Below are 18,676 nucleotides of genomic sequence, written 5' to 3'. Positions count from 1 at the left end.
TTTTTTTTTTTTTTTTTTTTTTTTTTTTTTTGTGAAAAGAACAGTGAAATAGCAAGGCTATCTTTCTTGAACTCAACCTCATGTATTTTATTTTGAAGTGTCTGATTCAAGAGCAGCAATCTTTTTTCCTTGTAGTCTTTAAGTTCTTGTTTTGATATATCATCTTTCTATTGAAAAATGACTGATGACTTCRGGCTCTGCCTAACAGGCAGTGTTTATAAATGGATCAGAAAAGCAACGTTGCATGTATTTGCATAAGAAGATAAAGTAATGGAGTTGAACCAATTTTATTTCTAAAATTCCCTATTTAAAGTGCGCTGGTCTTCAGTATAAGATGGTGCATACAGTGTTGAGTCTGGACTTCTTGTCTTAAATTTTGGATTTCCACTATAGGTGATTCCTATATTTCCTGTATTTCCAAATTTGTTTTGGTACCAAATACATTGAAAAGTTACATTATAATTCAAGTTAGTTACATTATAATGCAAGTTAGTTACATTATAATGCAAGTTATGAAGGAAGGGTGGAAATTTTGTTTTGTTTAATTTGTTTTGAAACTACCTGAGTGAGCTATCTCTTCCTGATAAAGTTCAAAAAATTATTTCAATGTTTTGTTTTGACATTTATTTTATAGTATAGTTTTAATTCAATAAACAGTCCGTTTAAAGATTAAATGAATTTCAGTCACTGAAAAGTTCCAGTAGTTATAGTACAAATATAGAAAAAAGTTATCTCTATTTCAGTTGAAATACTACACTATTTCTGAAATATTTAGTGATGAAAAGCACTGTTTTTTTCATACATTTCAAAGAAGTATGTGTTTGCAAGTTGTTAAGTGCTGGGTTTTTTATTATACCAAATACATAAAACTTATTTCTACTTTGTTCTTGTGTACCACAGAGAGTAGCAAAACTCTCTGAATCTCTTGAATTTCACCACATAATTTTTAACCACATAAAAAAAAAAAAAATAGATTTTACAAATTACTTCTGGTTCTGCTAAGCTTCAAAGCTTAGCGGAAGCTAAAAGACAACAAATTTTAACTTTTATCACAATTGGAAGGTGTTTCCTGGAAATCTCCAACCTCAGATCTTGTTCTGGTTACATCTGTTAAGAATCTTATGTTATTTGATCTAGGCCGGAAGAGAAGTTGCTCTCAGAAAACCTTGGAAGCATGTGTGTATGTAGTTTTAGATGTGTTTTAATAGATATAATTAAGGTAGTTGGCACTTGGAAATAATCCCTTTATCAAAAAAAACCCTCCCACTTTGTTTCAAGAGCAAATAATGATGGCATCTATCATGTAATAGGAAGTTGAACCCAGAGTTTCCTTCCTCTTGGAGTCTTATTCCTGAGATTTCCTCATGAAATACTTCCTTTCCTTCTTCAGCTTTCTAGCTCTAATTTCACGTGGGGGTCTCTCTCTGTGACTTATTTTTAAATATGTACATATTTAAAGGATTATAAGTCATCTATTTAAAAAAAACAAAACAAAAGGAACAAAAGGCAGGAAAATAAACCCAATATTGGTGACCCATCATTTGATACTCTGATCCTGACCTATATTCCTGAGTGACTGCTCCTGCCTGATTGCAGCTGGGTGCTCCAGACACAGCAGGAGATAGGTTRACATCTGTTGTGCTGTTCAGAGGGACTGGAGCCTTTGATTTGCCTCCCCCTGGGTGTGTGGCTCTATCTCTGCAGAGCAGGGAGCCCCTGTAGCACAGGCTGACAGCAGCCAGCAGGAGAAAAAGCCRTGGAAAAGTCCTCTTTGAGCATTTCCAGCTGCTCTTCAAAGGCTGTGGCAGAGGTAGTGGGTAAGAATAGGGAGATAAGCAGGATGTGGAGTATGAGAAGGATCCAATGCAGAGAAATTCAGGCATTGAAGGAGTAAATGAAAAAGAAAAACTAAGGGACAGCAATAGATTTCCAAAGGAAGGCTATCCTTTGTTGCTTGTGTTTCCATTTGCTTCTATTACTTAATAAAGAAATAATTAAAGTCTCCAGAAGGATATTAAAACAGACTAGAGGAAATGTGGGTTTTCTGTTTTTTTTTTTTTTTTTTATTATTATATTAAGCATTGTATGACAAACTTATGAGATGTTACCCTGAAGAGAGGGATGGAAGGAAGGAAGCTTTCATCTGAATCATTTGAACCAGTTACATTGTAGATGTTCAACTGCTTCGTTTTCAGGACTAATCTTTTAGTCAGCTCACATGAGGAAGGTTGTTTTCTTTATTCCACGGATGCACTTTTATAAAAGTGTMTATGAAGTGCTTCAGTCTTGCTTCCCACTGAGGAAAACGGTTGATTCCATTTGCAGCTCCTATTCATATACCAAAACTAATAATGTCCACAAGTGATCCTCTACCCCACAATTAAAGACCTGTTCCTGAAAAAATTCTTTAGGAAAACACATTTTAAAAGCATTTTCTTTTACATTACCAAAAAAAGCCCCAAAGCCAAACAGAAAGAGAAACAAACAACCCCAAGCAAAGAAAACCAACACCACCTAAATAAAAGGAAAAACTGTTGAAATTCATTTGACTTCTTATATTTAGCAGTTTAAAATATTAAACAGCTGTACTGAAAGCAGCCCAGCAATGCTACTCTTAATCTGTTCTCTTTTGTTTCCATGARTATTTTTGACACTGTCAGTCTCATATGTATGAAATCAGGAGCAGGTTTCGTATTGCCAGCTCTTGAAACAACAAGGAGTTCTATCAGTGTGTATTTTTATGTGTGTGCATTGAGAGGCAGGCAAGCTGCAAGCTTGTGAGAAGTTGGGAGAACTGAGAAGTTCCTTTGATGTAAAGTTTGTTTGCTTTCTTTTTCCTCACATGCATATCAGCTGTAGGGGTGAAGCMATTCTAAATGGGTTTGCTCAGGTACATGGCTCTATTAAAACATTGTTCCTATTAAAAGATTGTTCTAGGCTGGGACTCTCAAAAGAGAAACTTGACAAAACACGARATATTGTTGAAATAAATGTATAATTAATTTAACTTTTGTTTCTAACACACACAATACCTGGCATAATTTTTTTACACACCCCTGCTTTCTCTCTCTATTCATTGCACATTTAAATTCATTATGGAAAAAAAAATTAGAAAAAAAATCCTGATAGTTATTTTTATGATCAAATACCTTTTCCAATTAGTCTTGGCACCTCACTATAATCACGATGAATGTTATTAATTCAGCAGTCTACATCCTATTAAGGGTTTCATCATAGCAGTGTGCTCAGGAACTTAATGGCTTTTGCATATTAATGCTGCAGCTTGTGGTCTTGTGTCCATTAGCACAGTGTAAGGTGATGGGTTTGCACTCACACATYGAGATACAAACACAGAAACATATGGTTGCACACAATTCTAAATCAGACCAATGCAAGGKTATGAAATAGTGTTTGGAATTTATGCGAGCGACTCCTTGAAGATTATTGCACATTCAAAGTGTTCTCCACATGACAAAAGGTGTAATCAGTTTATGAATCAGTAGGATATCAGGACAGCGACAAACAAGGCAGCAGCAGTGGTTGTACCAGACGTGGTGCATGGGGGATGGTGATCTTTGAGTCATGGTAAAAGCACACCYCACATCTACAATATTGCTGTGAAGGTTTTTTTTTTAAATAGAAGAGTGGTTTGAAAATGAGGATAAGGTGCTTTGTGAGAAATTTTGAAGTGTTGCAATGAKTCATGGGACAAAAATTTTGGTAACTACTGGGTTATAACAGTCTGACAGCCTGCCTTGCTTTCTGTTGACATCAAAATAATTAAGAAAATATTTGAACTATCCAGCCTTCAGAGGAGTTTGAATTTTGGCATAAACTGCTTTTTGTTTTGTTTATTTTTTTGGAAGACAAAACTTAATTTAAGATTAATTTCTGTACACTGAATTTCTAAGGATAAGGAATAACCTTAATTACCATTTACCCCATCTCTGTATAATACTGATGGTACTGCTTAGTTCACTTTCCTCCAGTAAACTTACAAATTTTGCTTCAAACTTTTTGGAAGACCATCTAAATATATTTTTGAAAACTTACATGATGGTCAGTCAGTTGAACAYGATTTGAATTGTCCCATTAATAACCACCAGTATTTAAGTCTGTACCTTAGAATTTTCTTCAATTTTTACCTCCCTACCATCCTGTAAGTTTTTAATTTTGTCACATTTTCTTCTGCCTTTGGATGGTACATATCTGGAACATCTCTTGCAACCTGCTGCTCCACCAAAGGTCCTGAATGTTCATGCCTCTTTGGCACGYCTCAGGAGCACTCTTTTTTGCAAATCTTACTAGAGAATCCAGCAGCMTGTACCAAAATCTTGACCTGGACTTGACATTTCTTCTAATTTTTTTAGCTATCCACCTTGTGTGATTCTGAAGTCCTCGCAGAGGCAGACCCAGACATGACACACCCTTTTGTGCTCTTTCTTATTTAAAATTTCAAAAATTATGCCCTAATAATGCCACTGCTGCGAGTCCCCTGTTGCTGGGTAGGCCTTGGACATGGACTTGGGAGGGAATGACCCTGCTGCTTCAAACCTGAGCTCTTCCCCTCTCTTCCAAAAGGAACACTACACAMGATCTATTTAGGTATTATGCCCTCATCAGAAAGCACATTTAGAGCTGAGCAATGAAATAGTCCTTGTATCACTAATTAAAATTCAGTGATGAGGTTGCTTAATTACTCCCTCCACTGAAAATTCTTACTTTACTTTTCACATTTATTCTGGTAATAATGTGTTGAAAAGCTCATCAGCCTCTGAAGGAAGGCAACAATTTTTCTCATGTACATAATCATTAAACTGACAAATAGGCACAGCACTACACAGTTATCAGTATTAGCACTGCAGACCCTTCACTATTAAAACTCTTTGCAGCAGAGGATTAAGTGCATAGAGGGGAGTGTGTAGGGAGGGGGAAATGGTAGGAAACAACCAAGTTTGAAATCCTTCCCTTCCTTCCCTTTTCTGTCAAAGCAGTCACCTCAAATCAATTCATACTGAAATTCCTCCTTCCTGTACAAAAGCAAGATAATTGAATGCATTTGATTCTGTAAAAAAATAATGATCTTATTTGTTTTTTCTTTATGGTTAAAGAGAAATTATTTTCTCTTTTGTCTTTATTTTTTTTTTCTTTCATGTTCATAAGATCTTAAAGCTGATGGATGAGTCTAACTGCCTGCTGCAGGCTGCTTTCAAAACTGGTCACCAGCTCTGCCAGCGAAATAAGTGGGGTAGAGGGGAAAATTTCTGAATTAGCTTGYTGAAAAATGACTTGAGTAAAAGAACTGCTTTGCAGTTCCTCAGCCATCTTCTCTCCTCTTGTTCAATGCCACCAGAATAACTTACTAGGAAATGGAAGACTCAAAAAATGTTTTGTGTTGTGATTGCCAAATTGCAAAAATGCAAGCTGTGGGACCTAAGGGATGCATGGTGTGATGCTGCCTCCAACACTTCCTTGCTCCTCCTAATGCAGAGCTCTGGATCCAGAGACCTCTGTGCACTACGAAGAGGTGTGGCAGCCCTGCCAAAACAGGTAGTTTAGAAGTACTAAAAATATCCTTGAATAAAGAAGGAAAGGATAGCAAATTTAAGCTGCTCGAGAAAACAGCAGCACGATAAATAATGTATGGAAATGGGAAGTTTCTTTAAGAGATGGAGGAAGGAATGCTGAAGCTTTTATTGAGCAGTTATTGCCCTCTCTACTTATTATCTTTGGTGCGTGAAAACTGTATGGCAGTCAGATATTTTCAAATTGAAAAATTTAATCTCTTCTGCTGTGAAAAAGAGGGACCTAAAATGGGATTTGACCTTAAATTCCAGAGTATTGGTTTAATTTTGCAGAGTTTTATGTTCTSTGTTGGTTTATTTTCTTGGTATCATTTTACTCAGGGCCCACAAACAGGGAGGTAAAATTCAAGACACATATCTGGAGTGTGATGCTTACCTTTCACAGGCACTTTTGCCTTGGAAAGCATTTCTTATAGGATAAAAATCACTACATTTCCAAGTATCCTGGTGATAAGGCAGGTGAAGCAATGAYCAGCACTTCTCAGAATCACATCCTGGGCTTACATTTTGAATTTGAGACGTTTGCTCACCACGATGACCTCGGTCAGTTACTCAACTTTATGTTCCAGTCCCTTGAGGTACATAAAGARTGATTAAGAGCAGAAAACCCACATTTCTTACATATTTTTTGGTAGCTTCGCCAAATCTTTTGATGTAGTCTTACAGCTGAATGTGCAGGTGTTTTTGTCCAGAATCTGTATACAAATATCCCCATTCCTCCATAGAATTTGGAGGCAAACCATTGAAATTTTGTGCCAAACCTGTTAATTTGGATCAGACCCTCTGAAAAGTTTAGAGCAAATGATGCAATCTTTATTTTGTATGCATGACTAGAAAAAGCACTTGCAGTGGATTACAGGAGGAATAGATTCAGGTAATGGAAGACATTCTTTGTTTTGGCACTTCCAATTGCTCTTCATCACACTGGAGTCTGTCAGTCACTACTGGATGAACCTTCTGGGAGGGAATGGTGGTAACTTCACCACACTGAATTATTTAAAAGCAATCTCATTCTTCAAGAAAAAGTCACTGTGTCTAACGAGATACTAAAGCAACACATTATGGGTGCATAAGACCAGATGGAACTGAAAACTCTCACCTCTTCTTGTCTCATAGTCAGAGTTACAAAGGTACATTATATGGAGATGAGGAAAACAGCAAAATCAAAGGCATGGCTTCAGATGAGGTCTTGGTTAACTCATGCCCAGGCAGAACACACAATTCAGAATTATGTTTTCATCTAGGGATAATTTGTCTGAAAATTAATGTAGTGCTGGATATGTCATCCAGCAATTATACAGCCCTTTATGTTTTCAAATCAAGAGATTTGAAAGAGATAGATCAAGACTATTTGCTATTCTTGCCCTATCTGATTTTTCTGGGGGGCAAAGCAAGTGAAATCTGTTTTCCCCAAAATGACATGCTTGCACAGCAAATTAACAAATRTAGGAATCATTCAATGAATGCCAAAGTGTGGTTGGCTATGTCAGAAATGCTTCTACTCAAAAACTATATATAGCAGCTCCCTCCCCAAACCTGATTGGGGTTAAAGAGCTTKCAGAGGTTTCAAACTCTAATTTATTGTGCTGTGAAACCAAGGATCTCAAGAATTATTATACTCCGTAGGATTTGCTGCGGTGTAATCTTCTTGCTAAAAGTTGTTTTCTTTTTTTATGTCTCTCACTAAGCACTGTTTGAATGCAAGGAGGATTTGTATTTTCTTGCTTGTTAACATGAAAAAAAAAAAAGAAAGGAAAAAGAACAAACACCACCTCTCCTCCCAAACATRCACAAAGCAGAGCCAAAATAACCCTGTGCTGAACCCTAGCCTATTTGCAGTGACAAAGTACAGCTGATTAATAAGATATGATTGTCTTTCATTCTTTCCACCTAGAGGTGTCAATGATGGCATGCAAACCTTTTTTTCTGACTGGAAAGGGCTTTTCCTCTGAAAGTATATTGAGGTATTTAATTTGGAAGGATGRTGGTGTAATCAGTTACCTATCAAAATGAAGTAATGGAAGTGACATTGTGCCTGAACTCTGATATCTTTCTAATGAAAAAAAAAAAATTATGGCTGTATTTTCAGAATTACACCATTCGTAAAATTTCCATTTGGGAAATCATTTGTTGGATGGATACTGAAAATTCAAGCTGTAAAGGGACAAGAAAATCACAGCTCATATGTCAAAAAGATGTACCTGGGGTGGGGTGGGGTTTTTTTGTTTGTTTTTTTAGCTTTTTTTTTTTCATAATACTGGAATATTATACCTTTTCTGGGTCATTTTTGGACCAAGAAATATRTCACTAAACATATTTAAATATTGAGTTAACTTTGAAAAATCCCTGTGATTGCAGAGTAGGGAAGAAATATCATCTCAGCTGTTGAAGTTGTACGTGTCTTAATCAGTGGGCCCTGAAGCTGGAGATGTGATGAATCCTCTCCTGTGTCAACTTTTTTCCTTTGGTATTGAACATAACATCCTCACTGGTGAAGAGAAGATGAGAGAAATTTCCTCAGCAGAGCGTAGCTTGCCTCACAAGTCTGAGACATAAAGGTATAGCCCAGAGATCTCCACGTGCTGATTAGGAAAATATTCTGCTTGATCAGGAAGGAGTTATTGAAAATTTAATGCCTGAAGAAGATCTGAGGGCTTCAGTGTAATAAACATCTGTAGCAGTAATGTGTAAAGATTTCTTCTAAGCTACCTAAGTGCTAAGAYTCCTACTCTTGCAAGCAAAATCTATAGGATCTTAGCTATATACTTGTCCACATTTCAGAGCACAGCAGAAATATTCTTTAAAATAACTGCCTGAGTGGTTGGTTTGGAGTTTGGGGTTTTTTTTTTTCCTTGCAAATATGTGAGACAAAATGCTCTGTACCTGTTTGTAACGGGAAGTAATGAGCTTCTCCACTGATGAAGTTTGAGCAGTGACTTTGTGCTGCCCCAGCAGAGCTGAAGAGCACAAACGAGCTCTAACTCAGTGCAAGTCTCAAAACTGTCAAGGGTGCCAAGCAAGGGGCAGAAATAATAAAGGCAGATTTCCWTGGGTTTCATTCTAGTGTACAACTTTTGGAGTCCTAAGGAAGTTCTTGAGTTCTAATTAAATATTTTTCAGCGTATGGGCTATTTGCAACATCTGTTCTCCTTTCCAGCTATCAGCTAATAATGTTTGAATTCACAGGGAGTTTTGAGGAGCTAGGATTTTTTATGATTTTGGGTTTTTTTTTTCTTGTGAGATAATTATGGTCTTTTTCCTTTAACTGGTTGCTGTTTATGTTCATGTCAGAAGTCTTGCTGTCAAATCTGGTTTATAGAGGCCAAAGAGCTCAAAAAACTGTTAGAGAAGCACAGGCACAGACAGCATTGGTAATATTTTCTGAGGAAACAGGGCTGAACAATTAGTTCTGGTTCCTGGATCCCTTGACCACCACATGCCCGAGAATGCTTTAGCTGTTAAAGCAGCATGCCAGAATGGAGATGGAGGGATGGAGCTGGGGTCAAATCACCAGCCTGTGAAATTAATTTCCTTTCAAAAAAAAAGGAAGTAGTGTGGTTGSAATGTGGGATTGAGATGTTCAAAACTATTCACAGTAGTAGCTTTGGAGTTCAAAATGGGGCAAACACACTGAAAATATTATTGCAAATGTCCCCCAAATGCTTTCATATGCACTTCTTTCCTGTAAAAAGGAAAACACAAAACTGCACAGCATTTTTGTGTGTGAGTGTGTGTTGTAACCCGATTTCTCTTGTGATTGTCGTTTATTGAATTAAAGTTTATACAGATTCCCAGGTACCAAATGTTTTACTGGGTCACCTGCTGGGTCTGCAGTTTTGGTTGCTGTCTTGTTGCCAGGCTCTTCTCAGTAGACACAGCAGTGCTGGACATGAAGTTGGGAGGATGAAACAGAGAAAAGAAGTAAAGAGCAGAGGAGTAAAAGAAGGCAGAAGGCACAGGGTAGTGGCACAGGCGGTTAAGTGGCAGATGCAGGTTTTTGTGAAAGCATTTGTACAGTGCCCTGCACAGTGAGGTTTCCCTGAACCCAAACAGTGTAAAGGTACAGGGTTATGGATTCAGCTGGATGGTCACCCTACTGTAACATTGAATGCTCCTGTTGTTCCTTCCTTCTGTCTGTTCACATGGTGGATAAGTTTCCTCTGTGTGTTACCAGCATGTGAAATCATTTCTTGTGCTGAATCTCTTTGTACTTTCTTTGCTCTTCTTCACAGGACTCTGTTATTTCTGTCTTTCTTTGTTATTTCTGTCTCAAGTGGTGTTTGCAGCTTCTCCTAAATTTAAATTATCTGTGAATTTAAAGAACATGAAGTTTGTTACTTCTGGAATGCTAATTATTACATTAAACAATCCAGACAAATCTTTCCAATTTTCTGCATTGCATTATATTAAAGCACAGTGGTAATTAGTTAATGAACCCTTCTAGTGAACCTTTCATTCTTAAACCAGATCTGTAAATTTGCATCAGTACAGAGCACTGCACATTAGCTTGGCTCAGTCTCTGCTTGCTTAGAGAGGGCAAAATGCAGACTCTGGGTCACTGAGTCTGCTGAATCCATGGGAAGGGATTACTCAAAGRAAATAACCTCCCTGATACAGAGACCACACTTTATCTCACCACAGATAAAAGAAGATGGTATCATTTTGTATTTTCTTTAGCGGGGATTTCAGCAGATTTAGCCACAAATTAGATKCCTACAAAGTAGAGAGGATGATTGGCAAGACTTTATTTGTTTTCTCATTTTTCCTTTGAAACTCCCTTTGATTTCATCAATATAAAGAACAGGCAGGCACATCAAATCAAAGATTTGGAATGGGAGGATCAAACAAACCTTATCAGGATGCAGGAGAGAAACTATAAGTCCAGATGTCCATGTCATAGTCTCTTCTGCTCATCCCCAAAACAACAGTCAGGGGTTTGCTAAAAGCTCTGGAAGAATATGGATGTCTGCTCTAGAAACAAGCAGGAGTTCAGGTTTCTAAGAGCTTTATCCTTTTGTCCTGTGCCACTGGGGAACTAAGACAMAAAGAGATGAGTGATTTATCTGTGGTTACAGCAGGTAGGAGATCCCTCACCACTGGGTCTCTGCATCCCCTTTTTATTACCTAATTCCATAGGTAGTTGTGGAGATCAAATGTTTCCCATTTTCTTCATAAAAGAAAAAAATATACTGGTTTGTTTTCTGAACCACGTGRCTGTTTATCAGTATGGGACACATTTGTTTCTTCTAGCTTGAGCTGAGAGGAAGTAATTTTCAGGATTTCGTACTTAATTCTTGAACAGGGTTACACTGTTGATCCCTTTGGAAGCAACAGGTATTATCCATTTTTAAAGAAAAATAATGAGATTGCCCATTCACTTTCAGGTATAAAATTAATATGTTTGTGCTCAGATAGTATTTTTATATTTATATTCTAATGTAAATATTGCAAAAATATAATTTGCAGAACTGAAGAGTGCTATAGTTTGCCTATGATCAATTTTGATGCTCTGTCTGCAGCTTCAAAGCATTCACACTTTGAATTATTTGTAAAGAAAGAAATGTATGGTAGCAGCCCATAATCTGTTTGCACAAGTCCCCCATGGTCTGTTGTGGTGATGCTCAGGGTGTGCTSTGTGTGAAATATGACTCCATCACATGGCAAGGAGATCTGAAATGCACTGTATCTGTGTGAGAAGGACATGTGATCCTGTAACCTGTGCAAGAATAATCTCTCTTTGTCAAAAATGGTTTTAAGAAATCCTGGGCGAAAGTTGGCAATGACTTTTAAAAATTATGCTATTTATGAAACTTGGCTTTCTAGTTAGATTTTATGAAATAAGAGAAAAAATTGGGGAAATTACTCAGAAACTTTGGTACCCATTGCCGGATGAAATGTGTTTTGTTTTGTTTTCATTGAAAATTCCATCTGATCTTGTAAAATTTCTCTTTAAAAATCAACAACAGACAAGAAATTACATTAGTGGCCATGGTGAATGAAACTAGAATTACTCATTTTTCTCCATATTTATGTCCCAGGCACACCTTATCTCTGCTTTGTAGCTTGGTGTTTTCTCCAATGATTTCTGGTGAGCACCCAATTGTTTGCACACCAAGACTCTCACTGCAGTAAACAACTAAACCCTTATGAAMACACTGTAAGTTTTCTTAGACCAGCTGAGATAACTCTGACAAAAAGAGACTGAGTCCATTTATTGTCAAAAGRCGTCTAAGTAGAATACTTTAACTGAAATAAGATCAATTATGTTAAAAGGTCTATTGCTCACCGGGGGATCTCAGAGTCTCAAAGCACAATAAAATGTGTGGATTGAACTTCAGAAGYGTTTCCCTGCAATGTACCTTTTTCAATTATTTTTTTTTTAATTATTTTTTTTGCCTGCTTAATTGCTTCGTCTGTGTTTCTGCACTGTGGGAGAGTTAGAGAATGATTCTGAAACAGGAGGATGTCATATTTATTCTGTAGGCATTAAGAGTTCTAATTACTCCCTCATGATTCTCATACACAAAGCATTTTATTTATGATGCTTTTTCCTAAATGATTAAGCACGTATTGGTTAAATGTTTGCTAAATATAAGGGCATCACATCCTTGTTGCTGCTTCCCAGTAGGAAAATAAGAATAAGGAAATAGTAGGTAGCTGTTACAGGAAAGTCTTTCCCAACAGACAGTAGCTATTTATCAGAAAGACACAGGCTGTCCTGTTTTTAAAAATATATATCTAATTATACCACATATTTTTTAATATGTGGTTCCTTCTATATTGGGGTTGTTTTGTTGTTGTTGCTGTTGTTTATGATTTTTCCTGTTTCACATCTGCTCTGTCTGTTCTTCATCACATAAATAAAACCTTTTGAGGTTTGACTTTGTAAAAATATATCTCAGGTAGCTCATTAGAGTCRCTTCTTTGTTTCCAAATTGGCAACAACATTTCTTTTAAAAGTTCTTGCCTTCAGCATGCTGGAGATCAAATGGAGTGCGTGCAAAGAAAACCAAACTGAAGGACACAGAGTGGAAGTTAAGCAGGGAAAAGCCCCGAGTGGCTGCCCTAGGGATGCYGGCCTCATAAAAGTTGTCTCTGCATTTCCATTTTATTTGGGACCTGTCTTTGCCTGCTGCTTTTTCTCCCTTCTTTCTTATTTCATATTGACTCTTGGGATTCCTTTTATCTAATTTGATCTTTCCTTAATCGACATTATTTCCCTTATTCCTTGACAGCTCTGCTTTTCGCCAGCTGCCCCTTCTCCTTTTCACACACGGGCTGGTGCTGAGATTGCTGGTGTTGCCCCATTCCACGGCATTTCCAGCTATTTATTTCCTATTTTCAAGCTGCCATCAGTGGGAGGGATGACACTGGCATCTGAAAGGCTGCACCTGCACATCAGCTCCCATCTTTTGTTCAGAGTGAGCTGTCCTGAATGGTGCTCTGAGTGTGTCAGGCAAACCCTCATTCCACCTCTCAAATTGTCTGGTGAATCTCTCTCTTCACCCTTGRCAGGTTTGTCATATTCTGAATTTTTGGTAACTTGTCCCGTGCTCCCTGTGTGAAATACATGCACATCCTAAAGTGATGGTACTTTAATCTTGATGTAAATGAGGAAGAAATGATGGATGCCACTGTCACCATTATATCTCTTTCATCAAAGCAATAGCTTTTAAGGAAAACAAAACACAGGGGCAGCAACATAAATTACTCTTGGTAGTGTGCAAACTAGGGGAGCTAAAATAACCACGATTATCATGTATATTTGATTGTTCCAGTAGAACACATCAAAACTAAAGTGAAGAAATGCTTAAAGTAAATCTATGTAATGAGGATGGAGTGGAACTTTGGGCCCATCATGGTCTTGGGACTTGAGGTTTTGTAAGCCAGCAAAAAATCTTGAAAAATGTTATTCTTCTTGGTGTAGTGTAAAGAGGCATTCCAAGGGGCTGCAGCACCACTGGTATGTGTCAGTGGGGGAAAAATGTAAAATTCTGTGGGCAGGAAGTGCAGATCCATCATGGCATTGAAGTCTGGGGAACAAGCTTCATTCCCTGCAGCAGTAACTGGGTAAATACTGTTGTTCTGAGATGCAATATTTCAGTCCCCCAGTCACTGACCAGCTCTGGAGGACTGAACATCACCAAGAAATGCATTTTTTAGTGCTGAGTGATTGGTAAGGGTGGCAAGCCATAAATGAGCAATTCTTTGTATGCCAGGAGCAGGCTGTGTAAAAAGACACGATGAAATGATTTCTCTCTTCAAAACATTTTTGTTTCCTGGGCCTACTGTACTGCATCCCATGTAAATTGAGAACAGCCCCACTGAATCGAGGGATGGATGGCATTTACTCTGCTGTGGGTGAGATCAAAGTGAGCCTGGGAGATGTCTGCGTTTTAGTGCCTGTAACGTTATGTATTATGCACACAAACCGACAACTCCTGAGCTCAGTTCCTGCTGTTAAGTGCCTTCCTCACAACCTGCAAAGGCAGATTCTTTAATTAACCTTTAAATGATAATTATTTTGCTGGCAGTGCACCAGCCTAGAATCAAAGTAGCTCAGTTCATCCTGCATTAGGCTTGTCTCCAGAAGATATGTTAGATTACCTGGGGTACCTCGRTGAAGCTGCAGGCTGCTTCAGCTACTTGTTTATTTCTGTATCCTGGTGGATCTGTGGGAAATAGGATAAGGATGGGAGAGATATATGGGGCAGGACAGATGATTTGCTTTCCTGAGAACATGACAGTGTGGAAAAGGCAGAGAGTGCAGAGGGAAGCAACATGAAAATATACTGTGAAGTCAAAAGGAAAACTGGCTATCTTTGTGACTTTGGAAATTACCTAAATGGACCTTACTGTGAGGAGCATTGCTGTGCTGATGGGGAARGACTTGCTATGATATTTGAGAGATATACATCCATTAAATAAGTGATAGCACGTGCCATCACTTCTATGAGCTGAGCACAGAGCTGTGCTGTTGCACAGGTGGTTGGTTCACATGCCTGACCTCTTGGGACTACGGAGGACAATATGTTAATTCCTCCCAAAATTAGGGAAGTAAACTGATTTCCCAGGTATTTATCAAATTTATTTTGTAGACCATGCCCTCATTTGTCACTGAGTTTTATGCAATAAATCCATCTATATCCTGATATTCAGTACAATCACCTGAACCAAACACATGAAGTGCTAAGTGAGCAGAGATGAAGGCTGATTGTTGTCTCCTTTAGGGCTCTCATAGTGTTGTGCCCATAAAAGCTATGGCAGAATTGACTTCCCCAGCCTGGGACAGAGATGCCAGTGAGGAGAAAGCTGTGTGTTTAAATGCGGTGTTATTCACTGCAGAGCCATCATTTTAGGGAAGGTGATGATGTCAGGGCAAGCAGCTTCTTTTTTCCCAACTTGCTTATTTCTTCCAAGTCTGTAGGATGAAACTACCATGGAATAAAAGAAGGAAGATGGTGGGTAAACCATCCTCTGCTTTTAGGACATTTTTCAGGCCTGATTGGAAATCTCCTTGAGAGTGATGGTACTGCCTTTTGTTACTTAACTCCAAATGTCCCAAGAAGCTTGATACTCCCACGTTCACCTTTTTGATTCTGTCAGGAACACATCTCTGGAGGTGTGCTTTACTCTTCACTAAAGCCACATTGTGGCTGGGCACATAATTCACTGGTTCCCATTTATTCCCACGYGCTCATCAGCAAGAGTCTCATCTGAATGACTGGAATATATTGCTGTCTCCAGGCTAGTAAAGTAAGAATAAATGGATGAGACCACATTCCTTATCTTCAGACTGCAGAAACTTTTGTCAATCCACGAGATAGACTGGGCAGAAGCTGAATGCATAACAAGATCATTTGGGGTCATGGTACAATGATTAGATTCCTGCAGCCTGTGTTACTGCAGATTAGTACTCTGACTCCCTGGAGGAAAAACAAATTTGAAATTCTGTGCTGCAGCCAGATGCCAGGCAGGCCGTCATAAACAGAGTGCAAATCGGGGGGAAAACTCACATCCTTTTTAAGGTACTGAGATCCTTTCCCAGCAAACCCTAATCTCAGTCCTAATGGGAAGGCTCAGTTCAGCTTGCAATGCTGTGCTCAAATGGGACATCTCTGGCTGCTTGCATGGATCACTGCTGAGGTGTGGTAAGCTTTAGGAGTGGTGATTTTTCGTGAAAGGGGGAGAGAGGTCAGAAAGGCACAAAACTCTAGCTCTGACAGAAAGTTTTCTAAAGCTTTGTGGTAAGACCCAGAAAAAACTGAGCAGGGATTGTCAYTTGTCGTGGAATCAGCTATTATATCCACTGAATGCACATGAGAGGCCCCAAGGTACTGCTTAAAAACAAAGGAGTGGGCATGAGACAGGCCAGGGAGGTGGTCTTTGCTCAGCATTGGCAAAGGAAAGTTTTCCAGATTTTGGATGTTTGGCTGTAGTTTGATAGTGAACACAGTGAAGGGCATTCTGCAGATCAAAGCTGATGTTCATTTCGAGTCTGGGCATTTCTCCTGGGACAGGGGTTTATCAGTGTTCCTCTCTCACCTGACTTTTGCAGCACAGATATGGATRTGGTTTGTCTTCCTCTGATTTAGAGGCAGCCCCTTAGAGTTCTTGAGAACAAATACTTTGTCCAAAATCTTGGCATCATGTAACAAGAGAAGTTCAGATTTCTCTAGACACACTGCATACCTTCCATGGAGAAATACTGTTGTGGGAAGCTGAATTTCTAATACAAGCATCAAGCAGGGAAGTATAATTAAGCCCCATATCATATGAAGAAAAAAATAATTCTCTTAACAGGGCACAAAGCCAAACAACTTCCTGATCCTTCCTTTTCATGAGGCAAAAGAAACTTTTCGTCCTGCCAGAAAACAGAAAACAACAAAAAGGTGTTAGCAAATGTGATCTCATTCCAGCAATGTCCAATCTAAGAGAACAATTTGTGCTTCTGCCAGTAGATACTGCAATTGGATACTATTTTGTGGCAGCAGAATTGTTGTAACTGCTGTGAAGGCACAGCATGCTGCTAAAAACCTGGCAACTTTTATGAATGCCATTTATATTACTGTAGGCTTTCTATAAACAGTGGCAATAAAAAGCTAAACTGTTTTAGGAATAAGATGCAGATATTAAAGATGAGTTTTTCTGCAACAGTAATGCCTTTTGGCAAGTGTGCTGACATTTAAAGAAAAAATAAAAATAAAAATAATAAAAGTGTCTCTTAGAGATAAAGACTTTCTAGCTGCAGCCTCGACAGCAAGCAGAACCCCTTCCCTGAGACAGAGCAGCAGCTGCAGAAATTAAACAGAATCAGTTTTCTTGCTAATCTTGCAAGGGGACAGAGCACTGCTCCCAGCTAGTAAAGGCATTTATTTTATGGATGAATATCCACAGGGGAAGAATCAAGTGTTTTGGCTGCCCTCTGACTCATGGCTCCACTAGGTAGAGCACAGCTTTACAGATATTTATGTTGATCCATTTGAACTCATGTATAAGGAATTTCGGAGTAGTTTGTTTGCTTGGCTTTGTTTATGGTTTTTGGTTTGGGTTTTTATTTTGGGKTTTTTTTGAGCTGTCACRCTCCAGGGTTTTCCTTTGGGTCAGCTGATTTTCCAGTGAAGRCCTTGGAGCACTTATTATTTGTGGGCATCTCTGTAACAGGCCCTCCCTGATGTCACGGATATATATATGAAAGCTTTGAATTTCATTAGCTTTGTTAGTTTTCATTCTAGCCATAATTTCTATTTGTTTCTAGAGGTGGAGAGGTTTCCTTTCAGACAGGTTCAAAATAAATTTTCTCCAGAAGATTCCTGAGCTGAGAATGTCTGGAATGGTCTCGTTCTCTACTCAGCATGTCCTTTTAGTCRTCACCAGAGATTGGCTACTGTGCTTTGATCAGAACCATTGAAAATATTCCCCTATTCATGTTTCCTTGTGTACAGGTGATGCTTTCCATGAAACAGGAGCTGGGCAAAAAGAAAGGGGAACATGATGGGAAATGTCTTTCTGTTTTTAAGCTCCATGATCCTTTCACACAAGACCAGCTGTACTCTAGAAAATCAGTCATGTAGACACTTCTCCACCTTGCAAGAATGATCCCTCTATCCAAGGAGCCCTCACTTTTAAAGAGGGTGTGTATAAGCCTCTTTTATGCTTTCCTGTGTGATTTAAAATATTAATAGAGTCCCACTCATGCCTAACCACTAAGAATTTAGAAAATTTGATATATTGTAAGTTTGTGGGGCATTTACAGCCATTTACACTTAATGATGGGCTAACAGAGGAGGGTGGGAGCTGTGTGTGCAGGGTGTGAACCCTTTCCCAACAGAAATCCATAGCAAATCCACTGGGCACCTGCTCCCCTGCCCAGCAGTGGGGCTGGGGTTGGCAGGGGCGTGTCTAAGATTGGGGTGCAGTTCATTGCAATCCTACAATTATAAACCCCCAAGCTGTGTTCAGTGCTTGATATTTATCTTACCTGGAGCAGGATAACAAGGGGCTAKGGGATCTGTGCCTACTCTGCTGATCATAAGTGATTATTTCTCCCATGTTGTAGGAGACTGTGAATATAAATATACTTAAATATAGTTTTAGCCCTATTTCCCTATTGTTCCACAGAAACTTGAATTTTCTCTGCTGCATTTGGTATTAGCTGTCTTGCAGAGCTTGGGTACAATGCATAACACTTTTCTTTTTTGAAAATGAGACTTTATTTTCCCTTCTATTTGTTGGACTTCTGGTGAACAGATCGACGTTTTCTCAAAGTTATTCAGTATGAAAATAATTAGGGACATTGAGGCGTGAAGTTTGAGGGGAAATGGAAAAGGAAGGATGATTTGCTGGCGCCGTATTGCTTCTTTAGGATGATATTTACTGAGCACTGAGATTCCACATCCAAGCTCTTYGCATTCAGTTCTCTAACTTCAAGGCTTTGTTTCTCTTGTTTGAATTGTAAGGATTCAGGAATCAGCATAGTGGAGCTTTTTTTTCTCAAAAATAATTGCTCTCTATATTAAATCTGGAATATTTGCTTACAATGGCATTTTGAGTAAAAGTTTCAGCCCACATGCATTTGTGAGAATGTGACT

The sequence above is a fragment of the Malurus melanocephalus genome, unplaced genomic scaffold, assembly GCF_030028575.1.
Source record: "Malurus melanocephalus ecotype Western Australia unplaced genomic scaffold, MMel_1.1 scaffold_42, whole genome shotgun sequence".
NCBI lineage: Eukaryota > Metazoa > Chordata > Aves > Passeriformes > Maluridae > Malurus > Malurus melanocephalus.
The sequence above is the reverse complement of the archived record's forward strand: the minus strand, read 5'-3'. Positions refer to the sequence as shown.